Below are 24,497 nucleotides of genomic sequence, written 5' to 3'. Positions count from 1 at the left end.
ACGTGGGACAAATGAATAATATGTTTTGGGATATTACTGTTGAAATGATTGTTTTAAAAATGATAGGATTTGAGACCCTTTAAACAGACAGTTTTAAAGGATCAAGGTTGGATTAAAATGGGAATGGTTCAGGTACAGCCAGAGAACAGTCATGCCAAAGACGTAATACAGCATCTCCCTTAACGGTGACCAGAGAGGTGGGGCAGGATTAAGGTAGAGCTCACTAGACCAGCCTGCTCGCCTCCTCTGGGCCGCTCACCATCTGTCAACTCACAGCACTCTCTAGGATGTAAACAATTCCTATCGCGATCTCTTAAAATAAAGCTTAATATATTCACATCTGGTGGTTTCCTGCTCCAGTTATGCTGAATTTTGGCCTTCATTAAAAAAATAAAAAACTATTCTGTGATTGCTTTGTGATGCTCTGGAAGAGTTTCTGGATTAGGGATTTGTGACTCTCTTTGATTGCATTGTGATTGGATTTGCAAGTGACAGGATGGAAGGGAAATCTGAAGTCTGTTTTGACCATGCTTCTGTGGGTAGGTACCAGCCCTGGCAACAGATCAAAGTCCTCTGAGCAATTTTTTTTTTTTAAGTGCAGGTTGCCTGGCTCTACCCCAGACCTATAGAACAGAATCCGTAGGCACAGAGCTGGGCATTTACTTAAAAAAAAAGTCCCCCTCACCCAATGATTCTGTTGTGCAACCAAGATGGCTAACCATGAACACAAGTGATTTTTAAAAGTCTTATCAGAAATCGTCAGTTGAGCATTCCTCTGTTGAAGGATCCTCTCTTCTGTGTAGGCAGTTGAAGTTCTCATTCTGAGTATTATCGATGTTGCAACATCTGCATTTACTGTTTAAATGTTAAGAAAATGGCTTGATAATATCAGTCTTCAAAGGGACTATGGAGCAAAGCATTTGAATTGGGACTATCACTCACACTAATTCCTAGAGATCAGAGCACGTGGGTTTCCTATTCGTAAGTTGCAGTGTATTGACAGATAAACCCATCTCTCCTTCCCTCAAAGAATGAAAGCACATCACTTTCGGAATCAGGTCTAATTGGCTTTGAGTCCTGGCTCTACCAACTTTTTAGCTGGTAACACCTTAGCTGCTGCAACTGTAAAATGGGCATAAAATATTTTTCTTGCAGGATTACAATACTTTTTAGACCTATGAATCATGCCTGGTACATAATAGTTGCTAAACAAATGAGAGTTATTCTCCTCCTGGGTATAATGAAAGTCCTAGAATTTCTGTGTGGTTCTGAATACTTTAGAGCTCTCCATTCTTCACAGGGAGCTAGCTGGTCATCAAAGTGTTGAATAAGGTTCTTGCCTGTACTGGATTCTGTTCCAATTTTTTATCTGGTCCAGTTTACCTATTTGGTGCTTTCCACAAGCATTTAAAGATGGAAGCAAAATAGTTTTGCGCTTCTAGACAGTAACCCCTTCTGATGTCTTCTCAAATGTAAAGCTAATGGCCAGATAATGGGAGAAAACACCTCAGTTTAAAGCACTTTGGGACAAGACTGACTCTATTGCTATCCCTCTTCTTTATACAGAAAGGTGATCTGGGATTTCCACACTAGCCAGGCACTGCCTCCCAATTCCACTGATCAGAACAAAACCTTTTCCCCCCTAACCTGTCTGCCTCCCCAGGGAAAAGGATCAGTTCTTTCCTCTCCTTGCCTTGTCTCAGCAACACACCTTCTGTTAATTGCTCTTCTGAACCTTGGGGCTTTTTCTAGCACAGAAGCCTTTTGAACAAAGCTCTTCCTTTGCAAAAAACTCTCACCTAAGAGGTGTTACAAATCTCTGTGCTGAGTGGATAGTCGGCTCAGTATCTTGATAAGACTTGTTCTCTTTCCTTTGACAGAGCAAAAATCCTTCTGAGGAAAAGAGGAGGAGTCTCCCTTGATGAATGCATTTCCATTCTTGCATGAATTTACACTCATGAATTATAGTATCAGACCCTTTCTATGGATCTTATTTTAAAAAGCTGCTACCTGGTATTGTGCGCATAGCCCATCATCCTAGAGGAAAGTGTGTCTTTGTTAACATAGAGCACTTGTGAAAATGTTGCAGGACAGATGGAAATTTTGCAAGATGAGAAAAGTTTACCAGATGGGTAAGAGGAGGAGGGGAGTGAGTGGATGTCTGGGGTAAAAAAAATTCCCTTGGGAACATGTTGCCCAGGACCTTAAAAATAGTGGATGAAATAAACAAATGAAGAAGAAGGAAAAGGCAGAGCTCCATAGGGCAGGGGGACTTGAATTGGCAGGTGAGGGACCAATGGTTTGGCTTGAGACTAAGTACAGAGCTATAAGTTATATTAGAAAAGAGAAGTGTGTCCAACCTGAGCTGACAGGCTGGAGAGTGGTAGAGCAAAATCAGTGAGGTGGTTTCAGATGAGGAAGCACCCAGAAATCTGAGACGGAAGAGAACTTGTCTCTTCCTGACGACAAATATGTGACACACTAGAGTGAATTTCTAAAGGAAGGGAAGAGGAGGAGAGAGAGAGAGAGAGGGAGAGAGAGAGACTGAGAGACAGAGAAGAAGAGACAGAGTTTTATAGATACAATATTTCATAGAAAAACTAAAAATAGTGAAATTCATGTTTGGGAAAATTTAGAGAAGGGACTGAAAGAGATGTTTACTGACACTAACTTACACATCCAGATAACATATACATACTGTTTATAACACAACAGCCAGGAAATGCATCTTCTCTGTAAAGTTATAGGAATAGCAGAGCCATCAGGGATGATTGGATGAGTGACAGTCAAATACAGTAGAAAAAGTCCAACTTAGGGGTAGATTAGACTGTCGACTGAAAAAAAAAAAGTACAACCTAAAAATTGAGAATTATGTTTTATCTGGTGGGCTTGCTGAAGACTTAAGCCTGGGAAGACAGCCTCTCAGAGATCTCTCAGGGACTGTTCCAAAGAGGTTAGGGAGGAGCCAGTATACAGAGGAGTTCAAACCAAAAAAAACCCCAAAACAAAAAAACCCAGGTAGTCGAACATCAAGATTACTGCTAATAAACTGAAAAATTGTGCTGTACACCAGAAATTGACACAACATTGTAAACTGACTATAACTCAATTAAAAAAGAACAAAAGAAAGTACATCTCTCTCTCTCTCTCTCTCTCTCTCTCTCACACACACACACACACACACACACACACAGAGATTAATGCTAACAAAAGAAAACAAGACATCTCAAGTTAATGAATTTAGCGCCTTTCTATGTATGGGAAGATGCAAGTCTGGGCTCCCTGAACTCATTCCTTTGATATGCACCTCAGCTATCTAGGGCCAGTGTCCTGTGCTTTCCGATCCTGAGTCCCCTTGGGGTACACAGCTGGGGGCGGCTTTAGTGACTGATGGCTTGATGGCCACAATATCCTTGGTTTATTGATATGGCAGGCGACATTTTTGCCCACAGTTCATCTCACCTCTCCTGGAATTTCAAATCCCTTGTCTAACAAAGAGGAATGGCAGTACCTTACATCAATGGGTTGCCGGAGGATGAAATGAGAGGTCTGACCTGGCACTTAAGAGGTCTTTGGGCCTCAATCAGGGTGCAAAGACAGACTGGTATCCCTCAAGCCCTTCTCAGGGATGTCCCCTGTGCATCGTTATCCTAATGAGCATCTGATATTTGTCAGATTTTCAACATCCAGTTTGACACTTAGGCTGATGGGGATTCAGCTACGTGCAAGCTCTTGCCAAAAAAAAAAAAAAATCTTGTTTTTGCTGGTAAATGTGAGAATTTTGCTTTCTGAGCTGTCAGGACTATAAACACTTCTTTTCAGCAGTGACTCAGAGTTGAAGGGGCTGGGAGGCTGGGAATCAAGCAACCAGTGTGAAACCCACAGACACTTTAAAGCCAATGTGAAATGTCGCAATGATGGACAACTTTCTTGTGTTGGTTTATCTATTTTGACATCTTCTGACATTGTCAACTATTGCATCAAAACACTGACCGTGAAAATGTTTGAGCACGAACTACTGTATGAATGCTCAGCAAAGGCGGCCGTGTGACTTCTGAGGTTCCTATCTGTTCTCAAAGCCCCAAAGTTTCTTGGGGTGCTCCGTTCTGTTTTGATTTCATTAATGACACATGGTGAGCTTTCTGGCCGTGAATTGATGTTGTACTTTGTTTATTCACTTTGGACCTATTACTTTGCATTTATTCCCTGGTGTTTTCAAGATATTTTCATGTGTGCTGATGTAGAGGGTGTCTCCCCCATTTTGTATCCTTTTCATTTTGGTTTACTTGCATGGTAGGCAGAATAATGTTCCCTGAAAGATGTCTACATACTAATTTTTCTGGAATCACATTATATGGCAAAGGGGAATTAAAGTTGTAAATGGATTAAGGTTGTTAGTCAGCTGACCTTAAAAAAGAGAGATTATCCTGAATTATCTGTATGGACACTATGTCAACACAAGGTCCTTAAAAGTGGAAGTGGGAGGAAGCAGGAGAATAGGTCAGAGTGATTTGATGTGAGAAGCACCTTTTTGCTGGCTTTGAAGATGGAGGGAAGGGGCTGAGAGCCAAGGAGTGTAGGCAGCTTCTAGAAGCCGGAAAAGTTAAAGAAACAGATTCTCCCCTAGAGCTTCCAGAAGGAACAGAGCCTGCTGACACCTTAATTTTAGCCTGGTGAGACCTGTGTCAGACTCCTGACCTCCAGAACCGTAAGATACTAAATTGTACTGTTTCAACCACTAAGTTTGTTGTAATTTGTCACAGCAGCCATAGGAATCTAGTACAATTTACATCTCCTCAAATATTAGCTTGGTTAGTAATGCAGCATCAGGTAGAGGCCATGAGTCTGAAAATGAGTCCCTGTGGTCATACTGGCTGGTGGCTTCATGCAGGACTTGTGGCTGGGGGCTGAGGGGGGCTGAGGTGGGGAGGACCATGCCCCAGAGGAGCTGCCTGCGGAAGTAGGAGCCACATCCCCACAGAATCTTCCTCACCCCTCCACACCATCCACATACTCTGCTTGACTGTCACAGGCTCACTTCCTTTTTTGCTCCTTGACTTACCAGAAGCATCTCTCCCTTTCTGAGAACAAGTCCACTTGACCATGTAAAAAGAAGCTGTTCAGGAAACACATATCAAGGTTTCATTTTGAAAACCTTAATGTAAGAGCTGGTGTTGGAAACCTCAAAGACCCCCCAGTTTAGTAATGGTTTAGAAAACTGGTAAGTGTGAAATGTCACAATGCTACACTTGGTTTTTCAAAAATTAGTTTTAAAAATACCTCTTCTAGCCTTCACTCTAAAGGATAAAAGATGACTTTTGAATAATTTTAGACTCTTGGCCTAAAGCCTGCTTAGGCTTTCAAGATGTATTTTTCCTTTCAGGACTCACTTTCATAGAACCGTCCACGTTTAGTGCCTCATATTAGCACCCCAAGCTTTATTGGAAATGTTGAATCTCTGCCTTAGGGTTTCTGAAGTGTAATGAATCAGATGTTTGAGCTATTTGTTCTAAGTTATCAATTACAAAGCTAGAGAGATCCGTGGTTCATGGGACTTCTAGGACCGTATAAATGTGATACAAGAGGGCTCTCAGCTTACCCAATAGTAATGGCACTGCCCAGTCAGACAACTACAGCCAGTGTCGAGCATCTTCAGATGGTCCACGGAGAAGCCTCAGAGATCCTCTCCCACAAGGACGGGCCAGTGGGTCTCTCTAGGATGTAGTAGCTTTCAGTGAGCTGTTGACAAATGTTAGGTTACAGTGAAAATCAAACTTGAGATGAAGTTTACAAACAAAGTAGAAGCCTAAGATGTCAATCCTAGAGTGTATAGAGTAAGGAGAGAGAGGAGCCCACACGCAGTTACATCACAGTGTGATGAATGCTGCCACATGAGAAATACGGGCTGCTTCTCTTTTTCTCTCTCCCTCTCTCTCTTCCAGTTTCTCTCCCTCTCTCCCTCTTCTTTTTCTCTGCAGTTTTTCCTCTCAAAAGCTGCTGCTGACCTGTTTTACTTCCTTTTCTCCCTGAGGGCCGTTCTTTGTGGGTACTCAGGGTATCTCTATGATCTTAATCTCAGCCATGTGTCTTTTTAGAAAATATTTTGTTTTTCATTTTATTTTTTTAGGTTATGTGACTTTGATTGCTTTAATTCATTTATTTGTTTGATTTCTTTTTTAAATTGAAGTATAGTTGCTGTACAATATTATACACGTTACAGGTGTACAATACAGTGATTCACAATTTTTAAAGGTTATACTCCATTTATAGTTATTATAAAATATTGTCTATATTTTTTCTATTTTACATTAAAGGTGGGGTATCTTATTTTGTTTTTTATTTCCAACTTTACTGAGGTCTAATTGACAAATTAAATTTTAGATATTTAAAATGTACCACATAATGACTTAATACACATATACGTTGTCAAATATTTACCACAATCAAGTTAATTAACACATCTATCAACTTGTATGGCTAATTTTTTTGACTGCTTGGTATTTAAGGACTCCTGAAAAAAGTTTTTCACTGAGAAATATCCCAGGTTCACAGGTAGGGGACAATTTAAGGGCTAGTGTTTCAGGCTCACTTCTAATGCTGACCTATTTGGAAAGCTAGTGGGAGAGCTTCTCCAGGCATGGAGAAGAATACCAGTGCTAAAAAGAAAGCCCTTTTCTGCTGTCTGTTATATATCATAGCAAAAAAAAAAAAAAAAAAAAAAAAAGACCCAGCAAAAAAGGAAGACTCGGAGCTTAAGAAAAATCCTGTTCCCAGTGGAAGGTGTGTTTTTCCTCATTGCTTTAAGCAGTAAGTAGCCAGAGTCAGCAGCCGGGCAGCAAACATCCGGGAGTCTTTGGTATTAGACAGGATGTTGGTCTGCCAGCTTCATGGAGGGAAGAAACAATGGCTGTTTAATTTGCTTTTTATAGCAAAGCCCATTTGGGAAGAATGAAGATAGGAGAATCTCAGAAGAGCTTCCTTTCCCTAAGGGCTGGCCCATCTGCTCGGAGAGAGGAGGGCGGGCTTCATGTGGGAAGCCACTGCCCTCAGCATCGCCTTTGCCAGGATGCTGGCCCCTGTGGCCACTGAGCAAATGGCAGGCTGTGAGTGCATGGAGGTTCGTTAGGGGCCCCTTTCTGAGCATGAGACAACTGACTTCTGTCCCAGGATTACCGGGACATATGTTCTGTGAACATCCAAGTATCCTTTCTCTAACAAAGCCTCTTTTGTCAGGGGTATTGTTGGGAGAATGAAGGCTCACTGAAGCTCACCCCTGCAAGTGATTAAACATTTAAGACAAATTAATCAGACTATGTCTAAGTATTGTATCTTTATGCCTCTGAAAGCAGAAAAAAGGAAACAAATTATAAACATCTATGAATGCCTTTGGGTCATTAATGTGAGTATCAGCTTCTGCATATAATGAATCAAATTAGCAGCTCTTCTGTTATTCTGGTGCTATGAATACTACCTTGAAACTGGTAGAAGCCTACCAAGCAGCTACAGGGGGCTATGCTTTTGAGCTTCTAAGTCTACCTTTCATCATCTTAACCTTTCTTGTTGCTTTGACATCTCTTTTTTGGAGTCTATCTGGAAGGACTTCCTACTTTTTTTTTCTTCCCTCTTGTTTCTCCTGAAACTACTAAGTTGCTTTGTTATAGTCATCTGTAAAGTAAGAATTAATAAGCTCTGGAAAGAACCTAACGAGATTCCTATGGACTTAACTGATAGCTCTGTAGGCTGTTACCAGACCTGTTTTTGTTTTATCCTTGTATCAAGGTTCCTACCTGTCTCACAGTGACCTCCGGATAAGGAAGGTATTTTAGACTCCGAGAGGGTGAGCAGGGGTCTTTCCTGAATGATACTGACTAGGTTGAGGGTTTAAGAGCCTGGGACAGATCTGGGCGAGAAAAGGACCTTTCTGCTCAGGGCTTGGTCCCTAAACTCAGTGAAGTCTGCCACACTGGAGGCTGGTTGTTTTTACAGTTGCCCTTTCCCTCCTCAAAGTGGAGACAAAAGCGGTTGAAGTGCCCTCTCTTTGCCTCACATTTTCACCTAGAGGCAGTGCCTACAACCAGGTGAGTCCCTCTGCACGATAATGATCCTTTCAGTGCCTCAAATGACATCATTTGGGGATTTGTCAAGTGACCACACTGCTGCTGATAAAGAAGAGATAATGGGGGAAAATATTTGTCATCTGAGTCTCTCACTATTTTTCTTAGTCATATATGTTCTGTTGTGGTCGTGGGAGTAAAGAAGACTCTTATGACTGCTCCAGACATTAGGGATGGAAAATTCTTAGATCATTCAGCTTACCCTTCAAGACTCACACAGGATTACAACTTTTTGTTCATCCTCTGAGCTGACTTCATCTTCCCATGCTTCCTTCTCAGGAGAAACAAAGTGGTGGGTGAAGATCTCAGTGTTGGGGAGATGTTCTCAAAGGATCATGCCAAGCAGTGCCAGTCCTGTCTCCCTGGAGGAATGATCAGACTCCTGCCCAGGCTGTCAGACACTGATTTCCATTCTGACCCTCTGTGAATCCAGAGCAAGTCACTTTAAAACATTCTTGTGCCTCGTTTTTTCTTCTTTATCCGTGGTGTCTGATAGAAATAGAATGTGTCTACATGTGTCATTTTAAGTGTTCTAGGAGTTTCATGAAAAGAATAAAGAGAAATGAGTGAAATTTGTTGAATGTATTTTTTTTTAACTCACTGTATCTGGACTATTATCATTTCAAGGTAAAATCAATATAAAAATTAAGGAGATATTTTACATTCTTATTATTCATACCAAATCTTTGAAATTTGTTGTGTATTTTATACTTATAGTACATCTTAGCTCAGACTAGCCACATTTCAAGTGCTCAAAAGCCGCATGTGGCTGGTGGACAGAGCAGTTCTACATAATGGAAGAAAGGTCTATTGCTTTTTTTGTTATTTCAAAAGAAGTCTTTTAATTCAAAATAGCACAAAACGACATCACAGTGTGGTAATATTGAGTCACAGCGGTTATTCTACAGTAGATGAACGGGTGTACTGTTCTCAGAAACAAGAGGAATCAATGTCTATTGCTTTTTGAAGAATATTGTATAGTATTTTGGAGCTGAATGAATATCCACCTTAAACAGTTAGACAGATACAGGTAAAGGATGCACAGTGATGCCAAGAAAAAATACGAGTCCAAGTAGCCCCCTAGATGTTGTTAAGAAGACATTTTTAAAGATGTCATGCACTGTAAACCTCCCAGAAGAAAACATAGGCAAAACATTTTCTGACATAAATCTTAGCAATGTTCTCCTAGGGCAGTCTACCCAAGCAATAGAAGTAAGAGCGAAAATAAACAAATGGGATGTAATTAAATTTATAAGCTTTTGCACAGCAAAGGAAACTATAAACAAAACAAAAAGACAACCTAAGGGATGGGAGAAAATATTTGCAAAAGATGAGACTGATATGGGTTTAATTTCCAGAATACACAAATAGCTCATACAACTTAATAACAGAAAACCAAACAACCCAATCCAAAAATGGGGAGGAGAGATAAACAATCAATTCTTTAATGAAGACATATAAATGCCCAATAGGCCCATGAAGAAATGTTCAATATTGCTAATTATCAGAGAAATGCAAATCAAAACTACAGTGAGGTATCTCACCTCACACCACTCAGAATGGCCATCATTCAAAAGTCCACAAATAATAAATGCTGGAGAGGATGTGGAGAAAAGGGAACTCTCCTACATTGTTGGTGGGAGTGTAGTTTGGTGTAGCCATTATGGAAAACAGTATGGAGAATCCTTTAAAAACTAAAGATAGACCTACCATATGATCCAGTAATCCCACTCCTGGGCATATAAACTAGAGGGAACTCTAATTGGAAAAGACACATGCACTTCAATGTTCATTGCAGCACTATTTACAATAGCCAAGACCTGGAAACAACCTAAATGTCCAACCTCAGATGACTGGATAAAGAAATTGTGGTATATTTATTCAATGGAACACTACTCAGCCATAAAAAAGAATAAAATAATTTGCAGCAACTGGATGGACCTGGAGATCATCATTCTAAGTGAAGTAAGCCAGAAAGAGAAAGAAAAATACCATATGATATCACTTATATGTGGAATCTAAAAAAAAAAAAGACACGAATGAACTTATTTACAAAACAGATACAGACTCACGGACATAGGAAACAAACTTATGGTTACCGGGGGGAAAGGGAGTGGGAAGGAGTAAATTGGGAATTCAAGATTTGCTACTAACTACTACTACTAACTACTATATATAAAATAGATAAACAAAAAGTTTCTACTGTATAGAACAGGGAACTATATTCAATATCGTGTAGTAACCTATAATGAAAAAGAATACATGTATGTGTATCGATGACTGAAACATTAAGCTGTACACAGAAATTGACACAACATTGTAAACTGACTGTACTTCAATAAAAATAAATACATTAATTAATTTTAAAAAAGATGTCACAGTGATTGAGCTGGTATTGAGAGACTGAGGCAAGTTAAGAAAGATGTTGAACTGAATAGTTATTGTAATGACAAGTGCGAACATGAAGGTGGTGGCTTAAAGGAGAGTTGACAAACCTACCCTCTCTTCCCAGTCCTGTCCAAGGCAGAGGGTGTTCTGGCAAAGGTGTTCTCTCCAGGTGTTTGGCAGGCAGACTCTGTCAGCGGAAAAGGCCAGCTCAACAGGCAGCCTCAGAACGCAGTGTCTGGCGGGGAGGTCCCCTGCCCTCTGCTCCCTTTGTGTAAGGGCAATAGCTAACCCTTGTCAAACACCTGCCAGGTACCGGGCTCTGCAAGGATTCATCTGTCAAACAGACTGTATCTGTTAGCTAGGGCTGCCATAACAAGATACCACAGCCTGGGTGGCTTAAACAACAGAAACTGGTTTTCTTACCGTTCTGGAGGCTGTTAGTCCAAGAACAAGGTGATTTTCTGTGAGGCTTCTCTCTTCAGCTTGGAGGTGGCTGTCTTCTGTGCATGTGGGCCCCTGATGTCTCTTCCTCCTCTTCTAAGACACTCAACACACTGAATGAGGGTCATACCCTGATGGTCTCATTTGAACTCAATCACCTCTTGAAAGACCCTATGAAGATAAGAATATGCTTACATTCTGAAGTACTGGGGGTTGGCACTTCAACATAAGAATTTTAGGGGGTCATAATTTAGTATATAACAGGTATATCCCATCTATCAGATGAGGAAACTGATGCCCAGTGAGGATAAGGGACTTGCTAATGGCCAATAAATGGGCAGAGACTACAGTCTGGATTTCATTACTATGGCCATTTTGTTTCTTCAGGCAAAAAAGATGTGTCTGGCTAGTTCTGTGTAATAAATTTGGAAAATTCAGATTTTCCCATCTCCTGCATGATGAGTTGGGTATTTCATGGGGAGTGGCTGATGAACAGTAGAGTCTGGGAGGGTGGAGAGTAGAAAAATGCAGTGGAAGCAGCTTAGGGACTGGAATCTGGAATCTGGGTGAGTTTTGGCTCTGTCATACGCTAGGCATGTTGCCGTGGTCAAGGCCTGCCCTCTCCAAGCTTATATGACTAATATTTATTAAAGTACAAATACTTAGCGTTGAACATATATCATCTCATTCTATGTTCACAGCTACCTGTGAGGTCGATACTATTATTACATCTACTTTACAGTTGAAGGAGAGGCTCAGAGAGGTTAAGAGACTTATCTAAGGTCACACAGTCAATAAGGCCTAGAGTCAAGACTTAAACCCAAGTTTGTGGATTCTAAAACCTTAACCATATCCTGACCCAGGAATGGAGCCCAGGGGTATAAAATCTGCTTTCTCAAGAGGAAAAGTCTGGGTTTTAATGTAAAATCTCCAGAGTTTTATGAAACCAATATTAGTGGCTGTGGCATGATCTTCTGAATGACTGGATTTCAGTCTGTGCCTGACACTTAGGAGCCATGTAAGCTACCACAAATTCCTTAACCTTTCTGAGCCCCAGTTTCCATGCCTGGAAATTGGAGATTGTGCTGTGTACTTTGACATGAAAGGTGAGACAGTGTTTGTAGAGTGCCTGGTGAGCACGTTGTAAGTGATGAGAAAACAATTAGCACCAGCATCAGCGGTGTCTCTCCATAGGATTGTGGGCCTGCAGGTGGAGGGCCTATGTGGCACTTTGAGGGGTCAAGGACAGAGCTGTCACCTTGAAAGTTCACACCCAAGGTTCTGCCATTTTACCTTTAGTTTTGGAATCTTCCACAGTTCTTTTCAAAAAAACACCACCCTTTGTTGCAGGGTTGGGAGGGATATTGGTTAATACCTTAGCAAGCATTAGTTGGCCTTTACTCATTCAACAAGCATTTAGTGAATTCTGAAAGTGGTGACAGAGTAATTCACAAACTCAAATTTGTGTGAGAAATACCTGAGGAGCTTGCTCATAATAAAGGTTCTGGGATGCCTTTCTCAGACAGTCCAATTGAGTCGGAGTGGGATGGGACCTAGGAATCCGCATTTTCACAGCTCTCCAGGGATGCTGATGCAGGTGGTCCTCAGACCACAGACTGAGGCACAACTGGTCCTGGAAGGACTTCTGGAACTGCCCTTGCCCCCCACGGGCACAGCCTTTTCTGCAGGGTGGTCTCACCTGGAAAAGCTACCACTCAGGGTGGACCAGGGGGTCAGCCAGGTGGGAGAGAAGGAAGCAGGGAGATTCTGTCCTAACTACATGGGCTTAAATCAGATTCCTTACAGTGGAAACTGCCAGTTCATTCTTAATAAATTTAAGTAATAAAAGAGGACCGTTTCAGGGTCCTGAAATAAGCAGTAATTGCCAAGATCAGATTGTGGTGTGGACTGCCCTCCAGGCCCCTAGTTACCATCGGCATAAACAGCTCCATGCCCAGCAACTGCCAGGGATGGTTTTCTTTCTCACCAAAGACCCCGAGCAAATGGGACGGTTCTTGCTGGTGACAAAAGTAGCTAGCATGCTTGTGGCTCTAACAGGCCTGGGGTTGTCAGTCATTTCTCGGCTTCCCACCTACGCACCTTCGTGTGGTGGGACTGAAAGTGTCCCCTCTCTCTCTTTGAGTGAAGTCCCTCAGAGATTCAGAGGGAGGATGTAGCATGAAGCAGAAAGCTGTGCCTGGGGCTTGGCACCTGCTTGGCTCTGTAACTGCTGTGTGTCTCTGCTGCCGCTGCTGCTGGACCACACAGGGATCTGGGCTGTGACATTTGCTGCCCAGGTTTTTTTTTGTTTTTTTGTTTTTTCTCTCAGTAGCATCTGGAAGAGACTTTGGGAGGGCCTAATCCAACTGCATGGTATTCTCTGGAAGCAAAGCTGAGGCATGTGGGCAGAAACAGCCTCTGGTCTGTTGCTCTCTTTCTGCCTCTAACACTCACTGCACATACCACAAGGTTTTTTTTTTTTTAGAGGTTAGACAAATTTGCATTCTTCTTCAAACTAGAGGAAGTGCTGGAGGAAGTCATGTATTAAAAGAATTGGGCAGGGGAGCTTACGTTAGGAAGAGACACGCTTCTTGGCAGCTTTCCCTGTGGCCAGCAACCCCAATAACCTTTGTGCTATTAACCCTTAAAGGTATGGATCAATGCTGGAGTCCAGTTCATTATTTATCTTAGACAGCTCTGTCTCTTTCTCTCTTTAAACCTGAGCTTTAGACTAATCAGCTGCAGTTTGTCCAATAATTCAGCTCCAACTCCCTGGAGACGCCAGCAAATCACAGAATAGCTGCTCTTAATATTGAGGACACCAAGAAAATCCACCCAGCACGCATGGGGTGTTGCCACTGTAAGGGAGGGCCAGAGGAGGGATGAAGCCCCCGGCTGGCCCTTTCATTTTTACCTTGGGACTAGGGATGAGCTTGTCTTTGATGCCTTCATTGGTTCTGCACTTTTTTCTTCCCTTCATAAATCCAGTGACATGATATATTGACGAGTTAACCAAACCTCAACTTAGGCTGTGTGTCAAACTGAGCCACTGCAAAGAAAGGAATTAAATTATTGGCATGAAACAACAGGACACTGGAGGGTATGGCACGGCAAAACCACTAGTAAAAGTGGAAGCAAATGACTTTTGAAGATACTATTACCTGTGCTAAGAAACTTCAGGCATAGATCTGGATCAGTTCTAGACCTACACAAAACTGACAGAAGAGTATAATGAATGCCCACATGCCCTTTACCTAGACTGACCAATTGCTAACATGGGCCATTTTTGCTGTATCTACATATATGTAGCTCTGTGTGCACGTGTGTATCATCTAAAAGTAAGTTGTACACATCATGACACTTTATCCCCAAAGACTTCAGCTTGCATCCCCTAATAAGGACATTTTACAAATCGCCACACCATTAACACCGAAGAAAATGAACGGTATTTCCAGAATCACAACAGCTTTTAAAGTAGTACTTTCGTTATGGCTTCTGGTATTCATCCTCACACCCGGGGTCACAGAGCACTACGTATGTCAGCCTTTGGGAAGGCCTGTGGGTCTCCCGATCCAAAATGGGAAATAAAGTTGCCAAGAGTTAAATGTTAGATTAATTTATGATCAGAGCAGAGTTATGCAAAGTTATCTTACAAGGCATCAGGGCTGCCAGATCTTCAATAGATGACTGTGTCCAGATTAAAGGTATTAATGTAGCTAAAGAAAAACCCTTGTCAGTCAGAAAGGGCCAGAATGGGGCACAAAGATGAGACCCAGGGGAAGAAATTTCAGTGCTTGTTATGCACAGTTAGGGCTGTCTGCTCTTGAGGACTAAACTAGACAACAGGGTATCTTAGCTTTCATCTGATAAAACAAAATATGTGTTTTTTAAAGGAAACCTGAAAATGGCTATCAATGTCTGGAGGCTCTGAAGGGGTGGGGAAACCAAGAGAAAAATATTCCCTGGGGTGGGGGGTCAGAGACACAGGTGGATACAGCTTCATCTGGTGGCTGGGTATTCAGGACCGAGGGAGGCACCAACTCACGTAGCAGGGCGTAAGGAACAGGACACCCTATCAGCTCTAGGAACTCTCAGTACAAGCTCTGCATCCCCCTCAAGCCAAAGGCCTTAAAGCCTTAAGTAATCTGAGTTCAAACTCTAATCTGTAAAGCACAATATCAGATGTGTCCCCTCGCCTCGCACTCAGGTCCCCTATTCTCCTGGTGTCCCTCTTATGAAGGCCTAGAATTCTGTCTAGAATAGAGACTCGATACTCTTATTGTGCTAGGAGCTTCACACTAGATGCTTGAAAGCAGCTTGCCGAGTGAGTGCCTGAATGCATGCCTAGGGGAATGAGAGTAGCACCCGAGGGATGGCACGGGCACCTGGAGGAGGGGGGGGCAGTGGGGATGCTGGAGGGTCATGTTTCAGGAAATCTAAGGTCTTGCCTAAGTCCTTCTAAGTCGGGTGCTATTAAGCAGTAAATCTAGCCTTTTTCAGTTTCCCTTGTCTTGCTATGAGGGTGGGGCAACTGAGCGGGGAAAGTTACTGGCAGAAGAGGAGGAGTTGAAGGAACCTGAACGACTCCCTACCTGGAGCGTGAGAGGAGCTGGGCCTCTGTCCTGCAGAGCTGCATTCCTTGCCCTTTAGGGACCACCGCTTCCTCACTGCCAATCCAGGCTTCTGCCTTCCAGCCTGGGCCCTACTGAATGCAGACTACAGTACACACTCCAGTCAGTTACCTCTGGTAACCTACAGTCAGTGATGGCAGGAAACCCCCAGATGTCACCATGAATTTGGGACATTTGCCAGCTAAAAAGAACTGGGGCAATATACTTCAATCCCTTGATTGTACAGCCATGGAGGCCAGGGATCAAAAGTTTAAACAGCTTCTCAGAGGTGGTGGTGGGACAGCACTGGAAGGCACAGCTCACCCTGCAGCCCACATCCTTCAAGTCAGCATCGCTCTAGAGAGCGCCAAAGCAGCCCGTTTGCCCGTCTCCCGGCTCTGTCTTTGCACACCCTCCCCAAGGTGGAAGGAAGTGGGTTTCCAGCCTTTTCACCCTTTTGCTCATCTCCATTCTCCCCTGAGGTGGGAAGGGAGGCTTTTACCATAATTAACTATCAAACTTTTGCTATGAGATACCGTCCCAACAACAAAAAGAAGACTTATCTGTAGAGTGGAGATCCCTCTAAGTAGAATGTGGGGATATGGGGTGTTGTGGGTTGAACTGTGCCCCCCTCAAAAGATATACTGAAGTCCTCACCCTGGGTCCCTATAAATGGGACCTTATTTGGATAAAGGTTCTCTGCAAATGCAATTAAGATACAAGTTAAGATGAGGTCAGACTTGGGTAGGCTGGGCCCTTCATCCAATATGACTGTTGTCCTTATAAGAAGGAAGACATGAAATAAACAGGCAGAGGAGAAGACCTTGTGAAGATACAGGCAGAGACTGGAGTTACACAGTCACAAGCCAAGGAATGCATGGGGCCACTGGAAGCTGGAAAGGGCAAGGAAGGCTCCTCCCCTAGAGTTTCTGCTGACACCTTGATGTTGGACTTGTAGTCTCCAAAACTGTGACACTGGAGACCACCTGGTTTGTGGTACTTGGTTACAGCAACCTTAGGAAAATACACAGGGCAAGTGGGACTTAGCTGGAACCTGGGAAGCTGAGGCAGGAGGAAGCCAGGATATGGGGCTAGGGATAGAAAAGGATGGAGGGAGGGGGCCCAGGTAGAAGGGCCCTCAGGTGCCCATGGAACTTTTACCTGGCGCTGTCTAAAGGTGAGCAAGGGGAACAGGAAAGCCACGTTGGGTCTCCTTCTAGATGATCATAAGCCAAGCCCATTTCCTTTCTGGCCACTGCGGGGCCTAGCAGTGGGAAGCAAAGAATTAATGTCTAGAAATTAAATCTCTGACATCATCTCTGGTTGGTCTCATCCCCTTTGAACTCGTACCTCTTCATTCAGCGATGAGAACAGTCAGGAACTGTCTGCTGGCGTTTCACCTCTGATGGGACCTGAAGTCCCCCAGGGAATAAACCGCATCTTACAGGGCCCTTTCTCTGGGTTCCTGCCAGTGCCAGGGCTGGGCTTGGTGTGTCCAGGTCTCTCAATCTACATTTATCGGTAGGGTGATTTGGTATCACAGCAGAAGTACATCCTCGGGTGGTTTAGGTTGTTTAATTTTAAATATTCCTGCAAGTCTGTGTAGAGTACAGCAGTATCTTGCCCTCCTGGGCAGGAAATAAGTCACATGGCAAGCGGCTCCCGTCTACTCAGTGACCTCAGGCTGGATGGCTGACATTGCGAAGCCTGGCAAAGCCTTCCAATTTGGGCTTTTCTTGTTTGTACTTTCAAGATGTTTCTGATTTAGAAAATACCCATTTTGCCTTTTCTGTTCCCTGCTTCAATCTTCCACCCTGATCACCTGGTTATTTATCTTCCTTTAAGAACCATTTGTTTGTTCTTACAGAGTTCAAAGAGCAAGATGATATAAAAAGGTCTGCACAGAGAAGCCTTACTTCCCTCTCTGTCCTCATCCTCCTCTCCCTGGACCACAGGGACAGATAATGGTCATTAGACTCTTATTTTTTCCAAGACTCTTATGCAGATAAAAACATATAAAGATATTCTTATAACCCCTGTATTTCTTACACAAAAGATAGTATACTCTATTCACTACTTGACATCTTGCTTTTAAAAAATTTTTATTTTTTGGGGGTAATTAGGTTTATTTACTTATTTTTTAATGGAGGTACTGGGGACTGAACCCAGGACCTCATGCATGCTAAGCATGCGCTCTACCACTGAGCTATACTCTCCCCTCTTGCTTTTATTTTTTATGCAAACAAGACTTTATTCAAATGTAACGTGTACAGTAAAATGTACAAAAAGTGAGTGTACATACCAATGATTTTTTTCCTTTTTAAAAATTTAGTTTTCTTGTGTGACTTTTAAAAACAGCTTTATTGAGGTAAGATTAGCATACAATAATAAACTGTATGTGTGTGTATATATATATGTACACATATACATATATCTCCATGAACCGTCACCACAATCAAGACAGTGATTATGCACTGCGCTCAGAAGTTTCCTTTTGCCTCTATATTTTCTTATTAGCCACTAAGTTAGAACAGATTGATGAGTTGGGGTGAAGACATCTAACATTATGCTGATTTACACCCTTGTGGTTATTTCTTTGAGGGTCCAGTAGTTCCTCCAGAGCCCAGGAGGTAGGTAACAGAATGTAAGTCTTTACTACTAGTGTCTTATTAATCATCTAAATTTCTGACGATTAAACATTTGACCTCAAGGGACTTTGGTAAGACTCATTTGAAGGTATTTTGTAGTAGAAAGCTTATTTTGTCAGCCTGTAAAGCTACTACTGCCAAAGGTTCTGGTCCTGGGAAATTTGACTCAAAGAATCAAAGATTCTCAGAAAAAGAAAGTTCCATGGAATTTCAGGGTTTCCTTTGTTTATGAACCATAACTCTGGGAGGAAGGAAATTAACACTCATTAAGCACCTTCTAAGTGTCAAGTACTTCACATAAAATAAATAATTTAATCCTCACAATAACTACCACAGAGATGGGATTATCACCGGTTTTACAGAAGACTGGATATAGGATCTGAGAGTCTAAGCAAGTTGCCCAAGATGACACACTAAGAGGCATGAGCTGGAGTTGAAATTCAGAGTTATTTTATTTTAGAGTCCATCTGTTTTATATCATGGCCTAACCTCTGCTCCTCACCTCTAGACAAATATTGACAGTTTATATACAGAGATATATATGAATATGTGTGTGTGCGTGTGTATATATACACACACACACATGTATGTACACACACATATACATGTACATACATACTTATTGGGATGTGCTGTATGTTATATGTTATACACTTCCAAAGCCCTTAGAAAAAGAAAATTAACAGTCTCTAACAGAACGTGGAGGCAAATTGGTCATAAAATACATGGATAAATGAGTTTTGCTATTTATATAAATGACATATGTTGAGTTGTTCCCCAGTGTTCTAGTTACAAGTACTGAGAAGTTTTATTATGGCCTGAGAATTGTGCTCTGCGTTTGATGGAAACACAGTAAGGATGAGATACAGCATCTACTGGTAAAGACAGTTTCATATTGCTTGGAGAAGTAAGGCATAACGAGGGAAACTGTGTGCAGTGACTGTGAGGGTAGTGTGGTTCTGGGGAAGGCCTGACTGGGCGGGGAGGAGGATTGGAAGATGCGAAGTTGGATGTATAGTTGGGGGTTTGAATCCAGAGCTTAAAAACCAGACAGTGAAGTTTTGGTGACTTGCTCAAGTTTACAAGGAGAGCTAACAGCCGAGCTAAGACGGGGTGTCAGGCATCCTGCCTGGTTATATAGTTGGCCCTTTCTATCTGTGGGTTCAGCAGCTGAGGATTCAACTAACTGCGAATGAAAAATATTCGAAAATAAAATCCAGAAAGTTCCAAAAAGCAAAACTTGAACTGGCTGTGCTGGCAACTATTTACAAAGCATTTACATTGTATTAGGAATTATAAGTAATCTAGAGATGATTTAAAGTGTATGGGAGGATGTGCATAGGTTATATGCAAACACTACATCATTTTATGGGACTTGAGCATCCATGGATTTGGGTATCTGCAGGGTGTCTCTGGAACCAGTCCCACTCAGATATCAAGAGATGATCTTACATCTTCTGTATTCTCCAAAAGCTGAAATCTTTATATCATAAGACCCAATCTTAATTAGCTGTAAGTTCCACAGGAAATGGAGTCCTACAGGAAACTGATGACCCACTCAAGAGGGGTGACTGAAGAACGTCCCATGGAGGGCACATTTACAAAGGTGGAGCAGATTCAGAGAAGAGCAACTAGGGATGGTAAGGGACCAGGACCAGTCGAAGCAGGAAGCCATTGCCACCCCCGCCCCCAAGGGTGGGGTCGGGGGGAATGGGGTGCAGAACCAAGGTTTTGAGCTTTGGGTCAGGGAATAAATACCTCTTCCTCACTGTCCCCACGTTCTCTGGTCACTTGCTGGTTTCTCCTATTGGCCCAAACCAGTAGGAAGCCAAAGGTCATCGGAACTGTGTGGGTACAGTCCCCAGAGATCAGCCTCCTACAGGGCAGAGTGGAAAAGGACAGAGGGTAGATTTGGAGGGACAGATGGAGAAGTCAGTGCAAAACCTGTGCTGGGGGGATCTAGGAAGGCTTTTCTGGGCAGTACATCAAAGGAGCTATTCCAGGTGCCCTAGAATCTCAGTTTTAAATTCACTCCCTTTTGTAATCCAACAGCTTTGTCCTGGTTCTTAGCAGCCACTCTCTAAACCCAGGACCTTATTCTTACTGGAGTCATCATTTCCTGCAGAACCCAGATACAAGTGCCAGCTGTTGAGCTCAAGCCCTTGCTGAAGAGGCAGTAATGGGTCTATTCTTAGTGAGTATATTGTGATGGGTTAGCGACTTGAAGTTCAAGGTAGTGGGTGCCCAGATAACTCTGAATGATGGTTTTGTTTATTGGTTTGAAAGAGGTTCTCCTCATTAACTCATTATCTTGCTGGAGAGGCAGTAGCATTTTGGCTCCAGCTTTTAAATGATAGTGGCTCTATTTCCGACTTGCTTGGAAACTATTATTAACTATTATTCCAAACAATATACTTGCATATTTGACAATCTGGAAACCAAATTTAGCTGGGCAAATTATAGACAACTGCTCTCGATAATGTCACTGTGATGTTCCAATTTTTAAAAAATGGATGATGAACAAAGCCAGCTTTAAATGCTTAAAACAATATTTTATGTAAGAAATCATTTCCCCCAAAGATACTTAGATCTCTGAAATGTTCCCAGAGCTCTCTGGAAGATAACTAATGTTTCTTTCAAAGGAAAGGGAAGTTGCAGAACATCAAATGTATGCAAAAACCCTTCAAAGCTAGATGTGCCATCAACTTATAAGGAGTTATGTGGAAACTTAAGAGGTAATTTAAATGATTTAAGCACTACAGTTTCCCTTCCTTCTCCAAAACCCCCCAAGACCAAGCTCATAATGTTAGACTGACCTTTAGCATATGTGATTTTAATGAAAGACAAAGCATTCCCTGCTTCTGAATATATCTCAAACCATTCTTTAAAGTAATGATTTCTTGTCAAGGCCCTTGCACCTACTTATGAAGAAGGGACATTTGACTTTTGAAAAATATTTTACAAGTTTGACTCATCTAAGTATATTATAGCTTTATTCTTGCAAACAAGAGAAACCAAGAACAGCTTGGGCAATGAAGAAATCTGTTAATACAATTGGATTGGAATGCCACTTATTTGGATTCCACTGTGTGAGATAGGCAAGTTACTTAACCTCTCTGAATCTCAGTGTTCTCATCTTTAAAATGAGGATAACGATACTATCCTGCATGCTTATTGTAAACAGCAAATGAATTTGTGTGTAAGCATTAAGGTATTTTTCCGACGGTACCTGTTACATGGAATACAGTGTGAGAAACCAGCCACAGTAATTCATCATGAGCCATCTCAGGGTTCAGGGCTCTTACTGAGGATGCTATGTTGCAGAGGACCTACAAGACAAAGAGACTGTGGTCATATATATACGGCATCTGAAAAAAGTCATGGTTTCTGACAAACTAGTCTAGCATATGTGAACCTGGGGGTGCATCTATTTTCAAACTTCTCTCTTGTTGTACCACAACCAGCTTGTTTTGCCTGGGATTACCTGACCAGGTAGCTCAGGGACTGTGATAATTGGGACAATGAAGGTAGTAGTACCTTCCTGCAAAATGATTCATATGATTGGTCTGCTGCCCATACAATGGAGAAATGATACTTCTAGACTTGGGGAGGATGTTGATACGAAATCGTGACCTGGCTCAGGTGGTGATGTTTCAGGAATTAAATAGCTTCAAACTTAAAACAGTTCCAAAGGACAGAAATTCTATAACAACCCAGGGTCTTTGTTTCAGTAGTCTTCAGACATCTGCCCTACTCCAAGAGAGCTCCTAAACGTGAACCTTTGGGGGAATAGTAATTTGTTCTTTATATTTTCCTGATTTTTTACAAATCTTACACAATGTGTAATCATCACTTTATAATTTATACAATTTATAGCCATCAAATAAAATTTTTTGAATATTATTAGAAATTGAAATTTATTTTAATGTATTTCATATGTTCTGTAACCACTGAATCTAAATAGAACATAAAACAGAGGGAAGGGGAAGAAGAGTTAAAAGAAATTTCAGCAATCTGCTGCAATATTGCCCTTAAAGGGGGCAGTTAGAAGTAAATTATCCACATTCTGGAAACTTTTATCCAAATCCTGACTCTTACACTCAACAGTTGTATGAACCTTGGGTGAGTTACTTTACTTCACGCTGCCTCAATTTATTTGACTGCAAAATGGGGACATAACATAAATATATCATGAGATTTAATGAGTTAATATATATTAAATGCTTAGAAAAGCAACGGCAGATAGTAAGCAGAACCTAAATCTTAGCTATTGTTATTACCCCTCCTAGAAACATCCTCTAGAATTTTCCTGATGTGTGGCAATTCAGCCTTTTTTCTATTGTAGGTATTCAGTCTAACCTGGTTAAAAATCAAATTATATTGAAAAGGTAATCATGGAAAAAAGCCTTCCCCATCTTCACAAATGATCCATGATCTTGCTGTCCAGAGGCAGTCACTTCTAATCCATACTTTTAGCTGATTATTTTGATATTTGCTTCCTTAGGTCTAAATAGTAGGCATATACTGCTATTTCTTGCTTTATCCACTTTAGATTGATACTGATTTCTATTGTAGCAATCAAGTTTAGCTTTTGAACCCTTCCCTTTTCCATTACTCTAATTCTTCCAAAAATTATGGTTAATCATATTTAGCATTTATTGTATTATGACTGTGTATATATTGTTCACCTCTGAGCCAAATGGTGTGCCATAATTATGCTTTGTTTGTTTCAGAAATTTTTGTTTTATTGGAGATAGTTAATTGCCTTACTTTTTTATTTCCTTAAACCCTCCTCTCCTCCACTCCCACCACATGCTATTCAGGTTGGTCAAACACCTCCTGTTTTATCTTCAAACGGTCAACTTTCTTGGATAATCAACAGACCACTGTGCTCCAAAAGGCATCCCTCCCTGAGTCCTTTATCCTCCTCCTCCAATCTGGACTTCCCTAGGCTGGTTGCCCGGATGCATCCTGGGTTTTCCTTACACCTTTTCTGGATCTTCCATCTTCATATTATTTCACTCCCTTACTTTTCTGAAGCACATCCTCTAGAAGCATATTAAAAGAGTGCATTGGAAGTAAAATTCTTGACTCCCTGCATATTTGGAAATGTCTCTCCCCTACCCTCACACTTGATTGCTCATTTGGCTGGTAATAGAATTCTAGGTTGAAAATAATTTCCCTCAGAATTTTGGAGTCTGTACTGGTTTGATGTCTTCAAGCTTCCCAGCATTCTTATGTCTTTCTGATTTCATTTCTTTTGGACGTGGCAGTCTGTTTTTTTCTCTCTAAACGCTTTTAGTCTCTTCCTTTCTATGCTGGCATGCTTTATTGTTTATTTAGTCATTGTGCTGAGTACTTTGTGGTTATTTTCAGTCCGGAGACTCATACCATTGAGTTCCGGGAAGTTTTCTATTATTCTTTGACAATTTTCTCTCTTCCACTTTCTTCATTCTTTTCTTAGAACCACTATGTCAGACTTCTTGAATTGATTCTTTAAATTCCTTACTTCTATTCCTCTATTTTCTTCTCTTTTTCTTTTGTTGCCTTGTTGGGGATATTTCATCAAACTTATCTGTCAGTCCCTTTACTGAGCACTTAAAAATTTATGTTTTTTTTCTTTTTTTTTTTAGTGAATACTATACGCTTCTGTTAAAAATTCAACATTACAAAAGAGAACATAGGTAGAAGCAAGCCTCTCTCTAGCCCTCATTCCTCAGACATCCAGTTCACCACCTTGGTAGGGATATTTGGCACAGCAGAGGGTGGAGCTGGGTATTTGATGAAAGTTTGCATGCTGAGAGATCAAGTTTCAGCTTTCTTTCTTAATGAATGGAACCATACTCCTAAATAGGAACTGGCTGGGTAGCTTTGCTGGAGAATAGAATCTTGGCTGTCAGCATCTTTAGGTCTTTCCAGAGTTGCTAAGATTCCCTAATGTAGAACATTCTAATATTCTGTTTGGAAAGTATAAATCTGAAGCCTGGTTGCTAACATTTTGAGAAGAGAGCTGGGGGTGTGGGGTAGGCAGTATTTGAAGGCTCTAGCTCCATACTCTATGTAAATTTCTACTTCATCTTTCTGTTTTCAATATGGTACCACCACCCTCAACTATACTTGGTCTCCTAATCCAGAGACACTCTCACCCTCTTTTTTTTAAACCCTCTCTAGAATCTTACCTGTTTTACCCTCTTTAGTCTCTGCTGGGTTCAGGGAGGAGAAGTCATCTGGCTGAGTTGCACAAGGGTAGGGATCTGTAGTCATACTGGATTTTTTTTTCTGTCCTTTAGATTGGA

The 24,497-nt window shown here is 41.6% G+C and overlaps 1 long non-coding RNA gene across 16 annotated transcripts in view; it reads right to left on the bottom strand.

Annotated features, from left to right (window-relative positions):
• The window catches only part of LOC106728480, a 54,017-nt gene that overhangs the window by 22,245 nt on the left and 7,275 nt on the right, over nucleotides 1–24,497 (bottom strand). For 8 of the 16 annotated variants that reach the window (XR_004315339.1, XR_004315331.1, XR_004315332.1 and 5 more), the window contains exons 2-8: nucleotides 21,431–21,530; nucleotides 19,960–20,077; nucleotides 13,858–13,992; nucleotides 10,926–11,114; nucleotides 10,614–10,689; nucleotides 8,317–8,646; nucleotides 5,600–5,739 (exon numbers count right to left, since the gene is read on the bottom strand). This is a non-coding gene — a long non-coding RNA (uncharacterized LOC106728480). The remainder of the gene's footprint in view (nucleotides 1–5,599; nucleotides 5,740–8,316; nucleotides 8,647–10,613; nucleotides 10,690–10,925; nucleotides 11,115–13,857; nucleotides 13,993–19,959; nucleotides 20,078–21,430; nucleotides 21,531–24,497) is intronic. The other 8 variants (XR_004315334.1, XR_004315342.1, XR_004315335.1 and 5 more) reach the window with 8 other exon arrangements.

This window comes from Camelus ferus, chromosome 26 (genome assembly GCF_009834535.1).
Source record: "Camelus ferus isolate YT-003-E chromosome 26, BCGSAC_Cfer_1.0, whole genome shotgun sequence".
Lineage (NCBI taxonomy): Eukaryota > Metazoa > Chordata > Mammalia > Artiodactyla > Camelidae > Camelus > Camelus ferus.
The sequence above is the reverse complement of the archived record's forward strand: the minus strand, read 5'-3'. Positions and strand labels throughout refer to the sequence as shown.